The sequence below is a fragment of the Lucilia sericata genome, unplaced genomic scaffold (assembly GCF_015586225.1).
Source record: "Lucilia sericata isolate MDLA Ls3-8-SP2 unplaced genomic scaffold, ASM1558622v1 Contig000213F_arrow, whole genome shotgun sequence".
In the NCBI taxonomy this organism is placed as follows: domain Eukaryota; kingdom Metazoa; phylum Arthropoda; class Insecta; order Diptera; family Calliphoridae; genus Lucilia; species Lucilia sericata.
Window position 1 is genome coordinate 98,751 of NW_023994241.1, and position 17,989 is coordinate 116,739.

General features: G+C 34.4%; 1 protein-coding gene and 3 non-coding genes across 4 annotated transcripts in view; 3 read left to right on the top strand and 1 right to left on the bottom strand.

Annotated features, from left to right (window-relative positions):
- Positions 1-1,423: 1,423 nt before the first annotated feature.
- Positions 1,424-1,588, bottom strand: LOC119602189. The gene has a single exon (XR_005231312.1). It is a non-coding gene; the product is annotated as a U1 spliceosomal RNA (small nuclear RNA).
- A 553-nt stretch (positions 1,589-2,141) lies between these two features.
- Positions 2,142-2,306, top strand: LOC119602195. Its single transcript, XR_005231318.1, has one exon. It is a non-coding gene; the product is annotated as a U1 spliceosomal RNA (small nuclear RNA).
- Positions 2,307-3,465: 1,159 nt separating this feature from the next.
- Positions 3,466-3,630, top strand: LOC119602191. The gene has a single exon (XR_005231314.1). It is a non-coding gene; the product is annotated as a U1 spliceosomal RNA (small nuclear RNA).
- Positions 3,631-7,465: 3,835 nt separating this feature from the next.
- LOC119602186 (peroxisomal acyl-coenzyme A oxidase 3) overlaps positions 7,466-17,989 on the top strand; it is a 37,793-nt gene continuing 27,269 nt past the window's right edge. Inside the window, exon 1 of the mRNA XM_037953566.1 lies at positions 7,466-7,745. The gene's annotated coding sequence lies outside the window, so the exon portion shown is untranslated. The remainder of the gene's footprint in view (positions 7,746-17,989) is intronic.

The window sequence follows — 17,989 nt, forward strand, 5'->3', positions numbered from 1 at the left end:
ATAATGGTAATGAAAATTTATTTTTAAATAATTAATAATGAAATCGTTTCATTAAAAACCATTACCATTAGACAAAATAATGCTAATGAAAAAAAAATAATTATAATTTTTTTCAATTTAATGCTAATGAAATCGTCAATTAATTGGTCGATATAATTAACTACTCCCATGTATGATACATACATAATTTTTATTTTTTATACAAAACTAAAAATATTTAATTTATTTACATTTAATTTGACAAATGACTGTGGGGAAATCTAACAGGTGCTATGTTGATTACACAGTACCCATATGTGTACAAAAAAATTTTGACAGGTTTCCTCTCTATGTTTCTCTATGGTTTCAACTTGCAAGATTTTATAAAATTTGTTTTGTCGACGTAGGAATATTAGGTGGTGTGTCGTAATGTCACTGGACATTATATTGGGTCGTAGTGTCCATGGACGTTATGACAATTTCAAAAGTGTCACAATGTCTATAAGCAGAATGACATAAATTCCATGGACTTCAAAGAGTCTATATATCAAAAAATACCCCAAAGATTAAAAACCCTGCACCCGTCCGCAGGGCTTTTTTAAATGAATCCAAAACGCAACATACATCAAATTTAGGAGCAATTTTTTCCGGGATAAGAGTGTCCCTGTCTTAAATTCAAAACAAATTTTTGAATACATTTCTGTTTTGAAAGAGTCTAAAAGTTCATGGACATAATGACACTTTTAAGAATTGTCCTGACACTTTTTAGTCATGACAGTCCATGGACATTATGACACGCTACCAGCATATATGTATATCACAAATTTTAGCGACCTTATGTGGAAGCTAGAGCAAAATATTGTCTGAAATTCTGAAACACAGAAATGGCGACTTCTATCTAAGTATATTTTGGGGTACTTGGGGCTAGCTATTGACGCACTTCATATTATTATTTTAGGGTACTTAAAACTGAGTTAGGGTAAATTTGTTTACAATTGCTATATAACTTATTTCTGAACATTCAAATGATTTTCCAGGAGTTTTCCGATTTGTATTGGGTCTGGATGACATCATGGGTTTCATCTCTTAAAGAACGTTTCCCTACACAAATTAAAAAAGGATCTCAAGAAATTTGTATTTCAGGAGACAAATTTGGTAGGTTTTAAACGGGTTTGGTGGTTTTTTGAAAATTAATTGGTAGGATTAAAATTTTGCTAGTGGCAGGCCTGAGCGCTATTGAAGGTAGATCCAAAGTTAAAACATTTTTATCACAAAATTATGACGTATATGAAAAATATGCAATTGGAGCTCCCAAATCGAAAATCTTATTTCTTCGAAATTCTTCTACTATAGAATCAGTATTACTTCGTACAGTAGAAGTACAATTTATAATAATACGACAAAAAGTTTTATATTGTTGTTTGTTTGAAATTTATTAAACAATATCGGGACGGCGCGAACGCCATTCCCGGCTAACAAAAATTACACGCACGAGTTATTCACATTAGGAATAATCGCGGAGGTCAACTCGATCGTAAGTGCAATGATCAAGCCTCACTCCGGGGGAACCGCCTTCATGATCACGGTAACCCCTACGCCAGGTAAGTATGCTTTTCGTGGCTCAAACTTCATCACTTATGTTGAACATATTTTTAACTATACAAGAATTATAAAGTATAAAACTGAACTTTATATGGTTTACTCTCATTTATAGAAAAAAATATTATTAGAGCAATAGGTTGTTCGATACCGAAAATAAGGGTGTGTATTGAACAAACTAAATTCTGTAAAATATGTGTGTTAATCTCAAGATATTGTTGTGTATATGTAAATATTCGAACCATTTTCACCTACTGACGGAAAACAAGAAGAAAATTGTATACTTAGTATTTCAGCTTCTTTCGGCCTTTCCTTTTTTCTTTCTTTTGCTTTTCCTATATCCTTGAAGCGTACTTACCTGAACTAATTCTTCGCATTTTACAATATTTTGTATGTTTAACACTCACCCTTATTCTTTGATTCCAGCAACTTGTTCCGAATTGTAATTCCTTTATACCAAAGAAACTAAGCTAAACTATATAGTTTTCTTCATTATCCTTTATAATTTTCATTTGGTTTGTAATATTTTCAATATAAGAGATGAAGTTAGAGCAACGAAAATCATACTTACCTGGCGTAGGGGTTACCGTGATCATGAAGGCGGTTCCCCCGGAGTGAGGCTTAATCATTGCACTTACGATCGAGTTGACCTCCGCGATTATTCCTAATGTGAATAACTCGTGCGTGTAATTTTTGTTAGCCGGGAATGGCGTTCGCGCCGTCCCGACACTGTAAAATAAATTTCATTCAGATTTTTAATTCGATATAATTCGGTTTAATTCACTAAATATCTGGAGTTACTAGAAATGGTTTAAGTGTATATTCATTAAAAATGAACTTGCGCTACTTACATATAAGGAAAGATATTGTACAGAAATTTACTCTCCCCCCTACTTGAAGAAGTCTAAGGGCCAAAATCTCAACCTCCGGTTATTGTTTAACCGGTAGATATACTGCCGGTTAAAATAATTTTTGTTTGAAAACTGCCATTTTATCGTTAGGATAAAAAATATACAGACATTGAGAGAATGAGAGTAAAAGAGAAAAATATCTGGTAGTTATTCCCGATTCCATGGAACATGAGCACATAATAATGATCATATAAAGTACATAACTGTGGCTCTTTATTAATATAGAAGAGCAATAGGAATAATCTGGATGTGGTAGTTAAATTCATAATAATATATGATGCACTTGTCATGAATGAAGAAATCACAACCCGCACCATCAAAGCTTTTCTTTGCGTGACAAAATATCTTGCCATTTTTTTAAGGGCAAAAGATATTTCTTCCAATTTTTCGATCTGCTTTAACATCACTGGCGCTTGGATTCAAATACAATTTAGATATGAGATCATACTTAATAATATGGATCATATTCCCCATATAAGATGAATCCTTCGAGATGTCTCGTATAGGAATTCTTTTTTGCCTTGATTCGAGACTGACTCTGTGAACACGCATAAATCAGATGTTCCAATGTGGCTATTTGAAGATTATTGATAAAGTTTTCGTAATCTTACCTATTCCCTTGATTACCAACCATTCACGAAAGCTTCATTAACCACATAACGACTTCTGTAGAAATTGCAAAGACAAACACATATTGAGAAATCAATAACTTCATATAGACAAGTTATTCAAGAAACATGTATGCATGTATGTACAAATGTGTGTATGGATTAACATTATAGATATTCTTCTACATTCTACGAAATACTCAACAGTCACCCTTATTTTTGTTTGTAGCTACTTGGTATTCATATAGTTATATCTTTCTACCTATAAAACTAAGGAAGTGTATATATTCTTCCTTATTATCCTTTATAATTCTCATTTGGTTAATAATATTTTTAACATAAGTAATCAAGGTTGAGCAACGAAAAGCATACTTACCTGGCGTAGGGGTTACCGTGATCATGAAGGCGGTTCCCTCGGAGTGAGGCTTGATCATTGCACTTACGATCGAGTTGACCTCCGCGATTATTCCTAATGTGAATAACTCGTGCGTGTAATTTTTGTTAGCCGGGAATGGCGTTCGCGCCGTCCCGATATTATTTAATAAATTTCATTAACATGTATTTTTGGTCCATACATAGGTTCGGTTTAATTCAGTGCTAGTTATGAAATAATGGACTGGATATTAATTTAGTTGGAATTTTCTTATATAGCAGCTGGGCGACCAGTGGACATGAAACTTTACAAGTTATCATGAATATTCATTTGCCTAGCTGTCATTCACCAGAAATTGGAATTGATGAGTATTATTCGGATAACCCAGTAGATGTTAGTATATAAGATGGCTAATTGCGATATTTCACAGGGTGGGGTAAGTATTATCTTCACCTTTGCGGAATTTAGCTTTAAACTCTAGAAACTCAAATCTATTGGATTAAAGAATGTATCGTATGTCGACTATGGATCCATACCGGTTTGTGGTATCTAGACAACATATCACTAAGAATGGAGCCCTTACTCAGTAGTTGTGTTACTAGGAATGGTTTGGATGTATACACTGCAATTTTTACATAGAGTGCAATGACCCAAAATTTACTCTCCCTACTTATACGAAATTAAACTTAAACTGTCTGATAGAGCTAATATTTGAAGAGTTTAAAAACGGCTGCTGCAGAAATGGCTTTACTGATCTACACTAGAAGACTGTTCAAAACGACATGTTAATTAACGATCTGGAATCAATGAGCTTTCTATTAAACTGGCCGATATCCAAGCTATTCAACTATTCAGGTTACCCTAAGAACAGTTAATGATGCCTTCATTATAGAAGATGACACAAATCAGCTGGACCAAAAAGGTTACTCAGAGAAGAAGTAGAAGTACCAAAACTAACTTTCTTTGTCATGCTGAGCGAAGTTCACGCGGTCTTCATATAACCTACCCAGATCATTCGCCTTTATAAACTTTCCAGGAGCTCAGATTTTGGTCTTTAAGCCAGAAGACTTAATTTGCCATCTAACGAATTGAGTAGAAGAGGAAGAAGGTACCACTGGATAGCAGCTTTTCACACGATCAGTCGGACATATCTTAGATGATCGGTATAAATTCATTCGCTGAATTATTCTAATAAGCTGATCCATAGCATTTCGGGGAAAGTAAACAAATGGAATAACTTTGATGGACTCAACTATGTATCCTGCTCACATAACCAAACCTCTTGCGGCAGATTTAGAAGGATATATAGTGTAAATATTGAGGTACTTGGTTAAGGAGCAGAAGGTTATGAGAATTTATGGAGAATGCACTCCTCACTTTCAAAACTAAAGAACTTAACTGAACGAACGGAACGAACGAAAAAACGATAGGAACTAACGAACAACGAACGAACGAATAACGAAAACGAGAACGAACGAACAACGAACGAACGACCGAACGAACGAACGAACAACGAACAACGAACGAACGAACGAACGAACGAACGAACGAACAACGAACGAACGAACGAAGAACGAACGAACGAACGAACGAACGAACAACGAACGACGAACGAACGAACGAACGAACGAACGAACGAACGAACGAACGAACGAACGAACGAACGAACGAACGAAGAACGAACGAACGAACGAACGAACGAACGAACGAACGAACGAACGAAACGAAGAACAACGAAACGAACGAACGAACGAACGAAAACGAACGAACGAAAACGAACGAAACGAACGAACGAACGAACGAACGAACGAACGAACGAACAACGAACGAACGAACAACGAACGAACGAACGAACGAACGAACGAACGAAACGAAACGAACGAACGAACAACGAACGAAAACGAACGAACGAACGAACGACGAACGAACGAACGAACGAACAACGAACGAACGAACGAACGAACGAACGAACGAAAGAACGAACGCGAAAACGAACGAACGAACGAACGAACGAACGAACGAACGAACGAACGAACGAACGAACGAACGAACGAAAGAACGAACGAACGAACGAACGAACGAACGAACGAACGAACGAACGAACGAACGAACGAACGAACGAACGAACGAACGAACGAACGAACGAACGAACGAACGAACGAACGAACGAACGAACGAACGAACGAACGAACGAACGAACGAACGAACGAACGAACGAACGAACGAACGAACGAACGAACGAACGAACAAACGAACGAACTAACGAACGAACGAACGAACGAACGAACGAACGAAACGAACGAACGAACGAACGAACGAACGAACGAACGAACGAACGAACGAAACGAACGAACGAACGAACGAACTAACTGAACGAACGAACGAACGAACGAAACGAACGAACGAACGAACGAACGAACGAACGAACGAACGAACGAACGAACTGAACGAACGAACGAACGAACAACGAACGAACGAACGAACTGAACGAACGAACGAACGAACGAACGAACGAACGACAACGAACGAACGAAACGGAACGAACGAACGAACGAACGAACGAACGAACGAGACGAAGAACGAACGAACGAACGAAACGAACGAACGAACGAACGAACGAAACGAACGAACAACTAACGAACGAACGAAGAACGAACTAACGAACGAACGAACGAACGAACGAAATAACGAACTAACGAACGAACGAACGAACGAACTAACGAACGAACGAACGAACGAACGAAGAACGAAACGAACGAACGAACTAACGAACGAACGAACTACGAACGAACGAACGAACTAACGAACGAAACGAAGAACGACAAAACGAAAAAGAACTAAAAACGAAACGAACAAAACGAACGAACTAACTAACTAACGAACTAATAAAACGAACGAAACGAACTAAACTAACGAACGAACGAACTAACAACGAATAACTAACTATACTAACTAACTAACGAACTAACTAACTAACGAACTAACTAACTAACTAACTAACTAACTAACTAACTAACTAACTAACTAACTAACTAACTAACTAACTAACTAACTAGCTAACTAACTAACTAACTAACTAACTAACTAACTAACTAACTAACTAACTAACTAACTAACTAACTAACTAACTAACAAACTAACTAACTAACTAAATGCGTTATAATATCGCATCCAAGGTGTTTGGGTAGCAGATAAAGCCTTCCAGTGTTTCACCATGTTCACCACATGCTCACCATTCTTCACTTTCCATATTATTTAATTAAAATTCATTCAAATTTCCGTTAAAAAGCCCGCAAAAAGCTCTTTTAATTTTAATTTAACGGCCAAGGCGAAAACCAAAAAGAAACACTCTATAACTTAAAGATAAATAAATTCGCTGTATCTTTCGTTTAATTTTGCACATGAGTTGTAGTCGCCGTTCACAGATGTTTTTATTTTAATGCTCGGAGATTGTGGATGCAATACAACGAGAAACTACCGGCATTGTTTATCTCATGTAATCATTCCAACACCTTCAATGTTTTGTTTCATTACCCAAACGTTCCATGAGATACTTTGCAAGAGAATGGGAGGGTGTGTATGTGTGTTGAAAAGAGAACAAGTGTAGCTGTGTGTTTCACTTTACAAGTACACGTTTACAAGTACTTTATGATTTGTGTGTACTTTTTTTTGGGAAATTCTAAGTAAAAATTTTGGATATGAAACAAAATAAATGTATGAGGGTATAGTGTGTGTGTGATTTATCTAGTGCCTGCCGGTTACTTTTGAAAACATTGAAACTGTATTATGGTGGTGGTGTAGTGGTGAATGTATTCATGTTCATTGTGAATTGTGTGCGGAAGGTTTGTTGGCATTGAAACACATTTTGCCCGAATATTCACTCCTCTTGCTGTTCTAACCGAAAAGGCGTTTCACTGTTTGACTCTTTGACTGTTGTTGTTGTGCAATATTGTATCTAGTAGATTGTTAGCTTGTTCCAAACTTGAAGTCATTTCAGTAGTAACAGATACATCACAGATGTTAGAGGCATATTTTCTATCGCGACGCTAGCAAAAAACATATGTACAGAAAAGTTAAACCGAAACAAAAAAAAATTTAACTAACGCTCGTTTAAAAATTAGTGTATTTTTCTAAAGAAATATTTTAAATTAAAAATAACAATAAAACATAATAAATAGTGCTCGTGTTTATCGTTTGGAAAAAAGTGAATAAATTTTGAAACAAAATCTATATAAAAAAAGAAAAAACGCCCAGTTCTGTTAAACTAACTAAAAGGTGCTTAAAATTTAATAAATTTAATGGGAAATTTTTAATTAAGTATAATTCTATAGAAATTAATTAATAACCTAACGTCATTTAAACCATAAGATACATATTACACTCATAGATACACGTTGTTCTTTGCAATTCTTCTTTTATTGTTTTTCTTGGTGTTTTTTCAATTTTTGCCAGTGACGTATGCAAAAAGTAATTTGTAAAATACATATGTACATACATTCAGATGTATGTTTGTACATACATACATATGTATTTATAAATTATCCATGGTTGGCGTGGTTTTGTAGTTTGTTTGATTAAAATTTTTTTTATAAATTTATTTGGTGTTTTAAGAGAATTTTATTGGATAAATTTGCTGGGTATCGTTGTCGTTTTTATAAAATTTTTGGGCAAAAATAAAGAATTTTGTACAACAACTATTGAATTCAACAGTAAGAACAAAAACAATATGACTTTTTTTTGTATTAAACAAGCTGGTTAAGTATTCACAGAAAAACATACAAATCTACATACATTAATATGTTTGTACATACATATGAATGTTTATATACATAAGTGAGTCCAAAGTTCAGTGCTGTCAAAGAATTCATTTATTATTTTGCAGATATTTTTTGTGTTTTATGAAAAAAACATAAAAATGTAATAAATTTTCTTTGTGTTATTTTTATACCCAACATCAAAAAAGATGGGGGTGTATTGATGTTGTCATGCCGTCTGTGACACCTCGAAATATTGATCATAGATCCACAAAAATATGTATGTATATTCTGGGTCCTAGTTAAATTCTAAGACGATTTAGCCATGTCCGTCCGTTCGTCCGTCTGTTGAAAGCACGATAGAGTCCGAGCGGAAAGAGCTAAAGAGTTAAAAAGTAAAGTTTGTTTGGTATTGCAAATGGGCAATGTCGGTCCACGTTTTCCCATAGCGCCCATACAAGTAGCTCCCCGAAAAACAGATTTAACAGTTATAACTCTTTTTAAAATGCAAGTATAGCGATGAAATTCGACATAAATAACTTTTATGTGAGCCAAATACTCTCTACCAAATCGGTCCATAAATTACCCTATCCCATATTCATAGTCCCTCCCAAAAAATAACTTTTACGCCCATTACTGGCTTAAAAATACGGGTCTAGCGCTGAAATTCGATATAAGAAAGTTTCTCGATAATCTATTTACCGAATTTTATGAGAATCGGTCCATAATTTACCCTAGCCCCATATAAGGTCCGCTTCAGAACTACTGTTTCAATAATAATAAGAGTATAGGGATGAAATTCAACATAAGCAAGTTTCTTATGAGTTAAAATCTCTCTATCTAATTTTCTGAGGATAGGTCCCCATTTGACTCTACTCCTCATATAAGGCCCCTTTCAGAAAATTACTTTAACTGGCCTAAATATAAGAGTATAGCGCTGAAATTAGACATAAGTAAGTTTCTTACGAGCACAAATCTTTCTACCAAATTTTATGAGAATCGGACCATAATTGACTCTACCCCTATATACGGCCTCCTGACTTTAACGCACATTTACTGGCTTAAAAATGCGAGTATAGCTATGAAATTCGATATACAGAAGTAAGTTTCTTACAAGCCAAATTCTCTCTACCGAAATTTATAATTCACCCCGATTGACCGCCCATATATGTTCATGGTTAAAAAGTTGGACGAAAATATTTTGTTTTTAAATGGTAATATTTTGTTAATCCGAAAGGGATGTGTCCCTAATCAACCTAATGTTAATAGGGGAACATTCCATTTACGGCATACGGTGATGGATATAAAACATTCGGCATAGTCTAATAAACACTCTTGCTTGTTTCTCTTAGAATATTTTCTAAACAGAGTGATTGGCAAATTTATTTATAAAAATTTTATAATTAGTATAAATAAATATAGCCACTGAAAAATCATATTAAAACAAGTTAGAGTGCTATATTCGGCTATGCCGAATCTTAAATACCCTCCACCAGCAAGCTACTTTTTATTGTAATCCATCTAACTATCTAATTTTTTGATAAGTCGCCAAAATTTTTGTCGAACTAATGTTGATTAGGTCCAGAAAAATGTAGAATGATTTATCTATACACAGAACATACTTATGTCGAATTTTATCCGGATATAATAATTTAATAACGAATTAAGTGGTATTAAGTGATTTTCAACAGTTAACTTTATATGGGAGCTAAGGCAACTTCTGGACCGGTCCGGAAAAAATTCCGCATGATTTATATACATATATACAAAATAAACATTTATGTCAAATTTTATACCTACATGTGCATAAAATGTGCGTTTAAGTAATTTTCAGAAATGGCCCTTATATGTGAGTTGTGACCAAATATGGACCGATCCAGAAAAAATTGTATACCTATGTATAAAATGTGCGTTCAAGTAATTTTCAGAAATGGTCCTTATATGGGAGTTGTGACCAATTATGCGCCGATCAGGAAACAATTTCGTATAATGCAGAAAAACATCAAGTATAATTTTACTCCAATAGGTGCGTTCAGGTGATTTTAGGAAGTGGACTTTATATAGGAGCTATGACCAATTAAGGGCCTATCCGGAAAAAAGAGCCTATCCGGAAAAATAGAGTGATTTATCTAAAGACAAAACATATACTTAAGTGTCGAATTTTCTCAAGATAACTTTATTTGATGAAATATGTGCGTTTAAGTGATTCTTAGAAGTGGACCTTATATGGGAGCTATGACCAATAATGGACCGATCCGAGAAAAAAGTGGTAAAATGATTTGTATGTACACAAAACTTATTCAAGTCAAATTTTATTCCTATAGCCTAAGAATTCAATGAAATATATGCGTGTAAGTGATTTTCGGAAGTGGACCTTATATGGGAACTATGACCAATTATGGGCCTATTCGGGAAAAATTTCGCAGAGTGATTTATATTTGGGCAAAACATGTTTGTGTCGAATTTTATCAAGTTGGCCTTATTTGATAATGAAATATGTGCTTTTAAGTGATTTTCGTAAGTGGGCCTTATATGGGAGTTATGACCAATAATGGACCGATCCGTAAAAAATTTTGTAAAATGATTTGTACGTACACAAAACATATTCAAGTCGAATTTTATCCCGATAGCTTTAGAATTCAATGAAATATATGCGTTTAAGTGATTTTCGGAAGTGGACCTTATATGGGAGCTATGACCAATTATGGGCCTATCCAGAAAAAATTTCGTAGAGTGATTCATGTTTAGGCAAAACATATTTGTTTCGAATTTTATCAAGATAGCTTTACTTGACATTGAAATATGAGCTTTTAAGTGATTTTCGGAAGTGGGCCTTATATGGGATCTATGACCAATAATGGACCGATTCGTAAAAAATTTTGTAGAAAGATTTTTATGTATAGAAAACAGATTTATGTCGAATTTTATCCCGATAGCTTTATAATTCAATGAAATATATGCGTTTAAGTGATTTTCGGAAGTCGACCTTATATGGGAGCTATGACCAATTATGGGCCTATCCGGAAAACATTTCGTAGAGTGATTTATATTTAGACTAAACATATTTGTGTCGAATATTATCAAAATAGCTTTATTTGACAATGAAATATGAGCTTTTAAATGATTTTCGGAAGTGGGCCTTATATGGGAGCTATGACCAATAATGAACCGATCCGCAAAAAATTTGGTAGAATGATTTGTATGTACACAAAACATATCCAGCCCGAATTTTATCACAATAGCTTTATTCATCAATGAAATATGTGCGTTTAGGTGATTTTCGGAAGTGGACCTTATATGGGAGCTATGACCAATTGTGAACCGACTGAGATCTACGTTGGTAGTATAATTTCTGTTTATATTATATTTGTATGTACAAAATTTGGTGATGATACCGATATATTTGATTGAGTTATTAACGATAAACTAATTTCCGGGAATATGTACCTTTGTATGGGGGCTATGGGAAATATTCGATCGATTGTAAAGATTTTTAACATAATTGATCACTGCCCTAAAAAAATAAAGTGTGACAAAATTCATCGCAATATCTTTGGTAGTTTCTGAGAAAACTTCAAAAGAATTAGGAAAAAAACGTAATTTTTTTCGAGGTAGTCTGAAATTTTTACTCATAACTTTTTACGTTGTGAACCGATTTTGCTGATTTTCAATACCAAACTGCTTAGGATAATAATAAATATTTTGGGTGAATTTGGTTGATTTCCTTTGCTTAGTTTTAACGTGAGCGTGTTTTACACAGACAGACAGACAGACGGACAGACGGACATAGCTAAATCGACTCACAATTTCATAAGGACCCAGAATATATATACTTTTTTGGGTCTTAGATGAATATTTCTTGGTGTTACACACGGAACGACAAACTTATATATACCCTCTATCACCACTGATGGTGGTGGAGGGTATAACAAGTAAGAAAATAAAGTCAGGAAAGGTCGACTATATGATACCCTGCACCAGTTATGAGTAAATATATATAATTTTGAATTTTGCCTACTTTTTCATATATTATTGATGAAAAACTTATATTCTGAATTTTGTTCATAAAGTTTTTGAGAATTTCATTGTCATTCTAGTGTTTAAAAAGGAATTAATGAGATTTTTTACGCATTTTCTTAGGAGAATTTTATATGGGGGATAGGGACAAATGAGTATTATTTAGATTTTTATAAAAATAAAACATTTAACTTAATTATGAGATCCCGGGACTATAAAGTGGTGATGTCATTTCACTCCTTGGCTAGTCCTTGTGATGATTTGATATGAGGTCTAACCAGAGAACCAGATAATCTGGTATTACGGGTGGCCAGTTGCCCGCAGAAATTGTCCTGACAGGTCAGTTGGTTGAGGTTGCTTTCGGATCCACGTAGTGGTTGTGGTTTAAACCCAAATTTGCGGGAAGAGTATGTTACGGGTAAAAGACTGATACACAGTGAAATCTAAATTTCGGGATAAGTTCGGTGCTGTTGCCGAATGGCAACATAATTGAATCGAAATCCATTAAAAATTAAACCCGACCTTGGCCAGATTGAAGCAATGTCTTAAACAAGTATTTGCAATTTCTTAGCCCATACTATTTGACATAGTACGTCTAATTAAATAGTACCATTTAGCGTGGGTCGAACCAGAATACACTCGCCACTAGAAAGTTACAACAGGGCTTAAATAGACAAAACCCTGAATTACGCTATCAAAAGAAAAATCCCTGATATGTGACTTTCAGGAAGAAACATCTGAACACATACTGTGTAATTGTTCATTACTAGAGTCTCAAAGCTCAGGAATTTTGAGTGCTGCTTCACTAGCCCTGAAGGATACGTTCAACCTCTCGCCAATCAAGAACGTTATATTGATGCGAGAATTGTAAATGTTATATGAATCAAAGGGCTAAATAAAAGATCCAAAACAGGGTAGTAGCGCTTAGTGCTCTTTATAATATAATCTATATTTAGGGCTAAAAGTGTCAGTGTTGTTTTGTGAAGACAGCGATTGGGCATTTGAGTCCAGTTTCTTTTGATGCTCTTCTGGTTTTTAAATTTAGAATATTGATGGATGCATACCTGTCAACGCAGATCTCAAAGAACGATGGAAAACCAAAAAAACTTAATAGCTAAAACAGAAAGATTACATTCCCGTTCAACTCTGACATTTTAAAAAGAATCATGTGTTTATTTTATGTGTTTGCCGTGTTTTTAGTTTATTTATTTTTTTCTGCATGATTTTGTGTATCTATCTGGCTAAAACGAATAATAACAATAGCAACAACAAACCTATTGTTGTATTTTTTGGAGAAATGCACAGGCACACAAAAATCACACATAATATATTTAAATAAATAAGTACAAAATAAAAATATCTTGTATATAGTAAACACCGATAACAAAACTTGTTGCAATTTTGTTTACCTTCACTTTATTCAAAGTGTGTCTGTCGGTGGTTCGTTGATTTGTTTAGTTGGGTGTGTGCGTGTTTAGTTGTGGCATATAACGGTATGTAAGGGTAGTTGCCTCATAAGGTTTGTATGGCATCATCAAGTTAAAAAACTCAAATTGTTGGTAAACATCAAATCTCTACTTAAATTTCAAACTGAAACTATATACTTAGTAGTAATGTAATGGCGATGATGTAATGAAAACACACTAAAAATAACTGTTAACATTAGTGAGTGAAAGGAAAATTATTCGCCTGACGGACTGGACATACATACACAAACACACTGACTTAGTAACAGTTTATTGAAGAATACATTAAATACTGTAATTTTGACATACTTTCGTAGTAAATTATTTCTTTGCTTTCTCTATCTCACCCCTGATATTACATTTTCCAAGGTCAAGTAATATAATGAATAAGCTTGGTGGATCCCATCCGACCATCTGTTTGTTTAAAGCACGATAGCTGAGGAAGGATTCTCACAGAACGAAATTTTACTAACTTGTGCAAGAAATATTTGTAGCGAAAATGGGTAAAAAATTGGTCGCCAACCTTCCAAAAAATTAAAAAGATTTAGTAGCCTTGTTCACTTCTAGTTCAACATTAGTTCTAGTTCAGCTCAACTTAAGTCAACATTTGTTCTACTTCAGTTCTAGTTCAATTCTAGTTCAGTTCTAGTTTAGTTCTAGTTCAGTTCTGGTTCAGTTCTAGTTCAGTCCTAGTTCAGTTCTAGTTTAGTTCTAGTTCAGTTCTAGTTCAGTTCTACTTCAGTTCTAGTTCAGTTCTAGTCAGTTCTAGTTCAGTTCTAGTTCAGTTCTAGTTCAGTTCTAGGTCAGTTCTAGTTCAGTTCTAGTTCAGTTCTAGTTCAGTTCTAGTTCAGTTCTAGTTCAGTTCTTAGTTCAGTTTCTAGTTCAGTTCTAGTTTCATTTCTATGTTCAGTTCTCGTTCAGTTCTAGTTCAGTTCTCGTTCAGTTCTAGTTCAGTTCTAGTTCAGTTCTAGTTCAGGTTCTAGTTCAGTTCTAGTTCAGTTCTAGTTCAGTTCTAGTTTCAGTTCTAGTTCAGTTCTAGTTTCAGTTCTAGTTCAGTTCTAGTCATTTATATTCAGTTCTAGTTCAGTTCTAGTTCAGTTCTAGTTCAGTTCTAGTTCAGTTCTAGTTCCGTTCTTCTAGTTCCGTTCTAGTTCAGTTCTAGTTCAGTTCTAGTCAGTTCTAGTCAGAATTCTCGTTTCCCGTTCTAGTTCAGTTCTAGTTCAGTTCATGTCTATTCAGTTCTATTTCAGTTCTAGTTCTGTTCTAGTTCAGAGTTCTAGTTCAGTTCTAGTTCAATTTCAGTTCAAGTTCTAGTGCAGTTCTAGTTCAGTTATCAAGTTACTATCAGGTTCTAGTTCAGTTCTACTTCAGTTCTAGTTCAGTTTTAGTTCAGTTCTAGTTCAGTTCTAGTTCAGTTCTAGTTCAGTTCTAGTTCAGTTCTAGTTCAGTTCTAGTTCAATTCTAGTTCAATTCTAGTTCAGTTCTAGTTCAGTTCTAGTTCAGTTCTAGTTCAGTTCTAGTTCAGTTCTAGTTCAGTTCTAGTTCAGTTCTAGTTCAGTTCTAGTTCAGTTCTAGTTCAGTTCTAGTTCAGTTCTAGTTCAGTTCTAGTTCAGTTCTAGTTCAGTTCTAGTTCAGTTCTAGTTCAGTTCTAGTTCAGTTCTAGTTCAGTTCTAGTTCAGTTCTAGTTCAGTTCTAGTTCAGTTCTAGTTCAGTTCTAGTTCAGTTCTAGTTCAGTTCTAGTTCAGTTCAGTTCTAGTTCAGTTCTAGTTCAGTTCTAGTTCTGTTCTAGTTCAGTTCTAGTTCAGTTCTAGTTCAATTCTAGTTCAGTTCTAGTGCAGTTCTAGTTCAGTTCAAGTTCAGTTCTGGTTCGGTTCTAGTTCAGTTCTACTTCAGTTCTAGTTCAGTTTTAGTTCAGTTCTAGTTCAGTTCTAGTTCAGTTCTAGTTCAGTTCTAGTTCAGTTCTAGTTCAATTCTAGTTCAATTCTAGTTCAGTTCTAGTTCAGTTCTAGTTCAGTTCTAGTTCAGTTCTAGTTCAGTTCTAGTTCAGTTCTAGTTCAGTTCTAGTTCAGTTCTAGTTCAGTTCTAGTTCAGTTCTAGTTCAGTTCTAGTTCAGTTCTAGTTCAGTTCTAGTTCAGTTCTAGTTCAGTTCTAGTTCAGTTCTAGTTCAGTTCTAGTTCAGTTCTAGTTCAGTTCTAGTTCAGTTCTAGTTCAGTTCTAGTTCTAGTTCAGTTCTAGTTCAGTTCTAATTCAGTTCTAGTTCAGTTCTAGTTCAGTTCTAGTTCAGTTCTAGTTCAGTTCTAGTTCAGTTCTAGTTCAGTTCTAGTTCAGTTCTAGTTCAGTTCTAGTTCTAGTTCAGTTCTAGTTCAGTTCTAGTTCAGTTAGTTCAGTTCTAGTTCAGTTCTAGTTCAGTTTCTAGTTCAGTTCTAGTCAGTTCTAGTTCAGTTCTAGTTCAGTTCTAGTTCAGTTCTAGTTTTAGTTCAATTTTAGTTCAGTTCAGTTTTAGTTCAATTTTAGTTCAGTTCTACTTTAATTTCAGTTCAGTTCTAGTTCAGTTCTTGTTCAGTTCTATTTCTGTTCTTGTTTAATTCTCCAGTTATACTTCTTTTCTAGTTCAGTTTAACCTTTAGGTTTTCTTTTAGTAACTTTGCCAAAATAATAATAATTTCTTACTTTTTCCTTAAAGTTCCAAATTAGCCCTTTTTATCTACCATCTATTTCAAAGTTCACAGTTGAAATATTGTTATTTTCTTAATGTTCTAATTATTTAAAACACGCAACCTTTCCTCGCAGTTTTTTTTTGTAATATAACATCAAATACATCTAAGTAGTCATTGTAAAATCTAAACCCAGTTAGTAGATAGACCTTATAGGCGTTTTATAATGATGACTACAAACATTTTGAAATAAGGTGGGACCAATAGCTTGAAATAGTAATGTAAACAACCACCTTGTATAATAGATTTATAGTAAAACAAAAACTAATTTTAAACATTCATTTTAAATGGTGAAAACACGAACGGCCCCCATATGAATGACTGGAAAGCAGACAGTAGACAATTTAATTATTGTGCCATTTTGTAACTTAAAATAAAATTCAATTTCCTTTAATGTGTTTATTTAGGTTAATAGTGAAGGGAATGTTTGCTGTAGATATGGAAGAAATATGAATTGGTGAATTGAAAAATGTCGATCGTCTACAAATTTCTAGTTTACTTTTGTTCAGTTCTACTTAGTTTTAGTTTTGACATGAAACCATTCTCCTATATATACAAAATCTCAACATATGGGAATGGCAATTCTAAGGGTATCACAATGGGCCACAAAGCTTCCGAGTGAACTCGCTAACTACAAAGCAACCCACGTAACCTAACTTAAACCAAACCTAGAATTGTTCTTGTTCACTTTTAGAACAGTTCTAGTTGAGTTCACTTCTAGTTCAATTCTAATTCAGTTCTAGTTAAAATATAGTTCTAGTTCAGTTCTAGTTATAGTTCAGTTCTCGTTCAGCTCCAGTTCAGTTTTACTTCAGTTCTAGTTCAGTTCTAGTTCTAGTTCAGTTCTAGTTCAGTTCTAGTTCTAGTTCAGTTCTAGTTCAGTTCTAGTTCAGTTCTAGTTCAGTTCTAGTTAAGTTCTAGTTCAGTTCTAGTTCAGTTCTAGTTCAGTTCTAATTCGGTTCTAGTTCAGTTCTTGTTCAGTTCTATTTCAGTTCTTGTTCAGTTCTAGTTCAGTTCTAGTTCAGTTCTAGTTCAGTTCTAGTTCAGTTCTAGTTCAGTTCTAGTTCAGTTCTAGTTCAGTTCTAGTTCAGTTCTAGTTCAGTTCTAGTTCAGTTCTAGTTCAGTTCTAGTTCAGTTCTAGTTCAGTTCTAGTTCAGTTCTAGTTCAGTTCTAGTTCAGTTCTAGTTCAGTTCTAGTTCAGTTCTAGTTCAGTTCTAGTTCAGTTCTAGTTCAGTTCTAGTTCAGTTCTAGTTCAGTTCTAGTTCAGTTCTAGTTCAGTTCTTGTTCAGTTCTTGTTCAGTTCTAGTTCAGTTCTAAGTTCAGTTCTAGTTCAGTTCTAGTTCAGTTCTTGTTCAGTAATAGTTCAGTTCTAGTTCAGTTCTAGTTCAGTTCTAGTTCAGTTCTAGTTCAGTTCTAGTTCAGTTCTAGTTCAGTTCTAGTTCAGTTCTAGTTCATTTCTAGTTCAGTTCTAGTTCAGTTCTAGTTCAGTTTCTAGTTCAGTTCTAGTTCAGTTCTAGTTCAGTTCTAGTTCAGTTCTAGTTCAGTTCTAGTTCAGTTCTAGTTCAGTT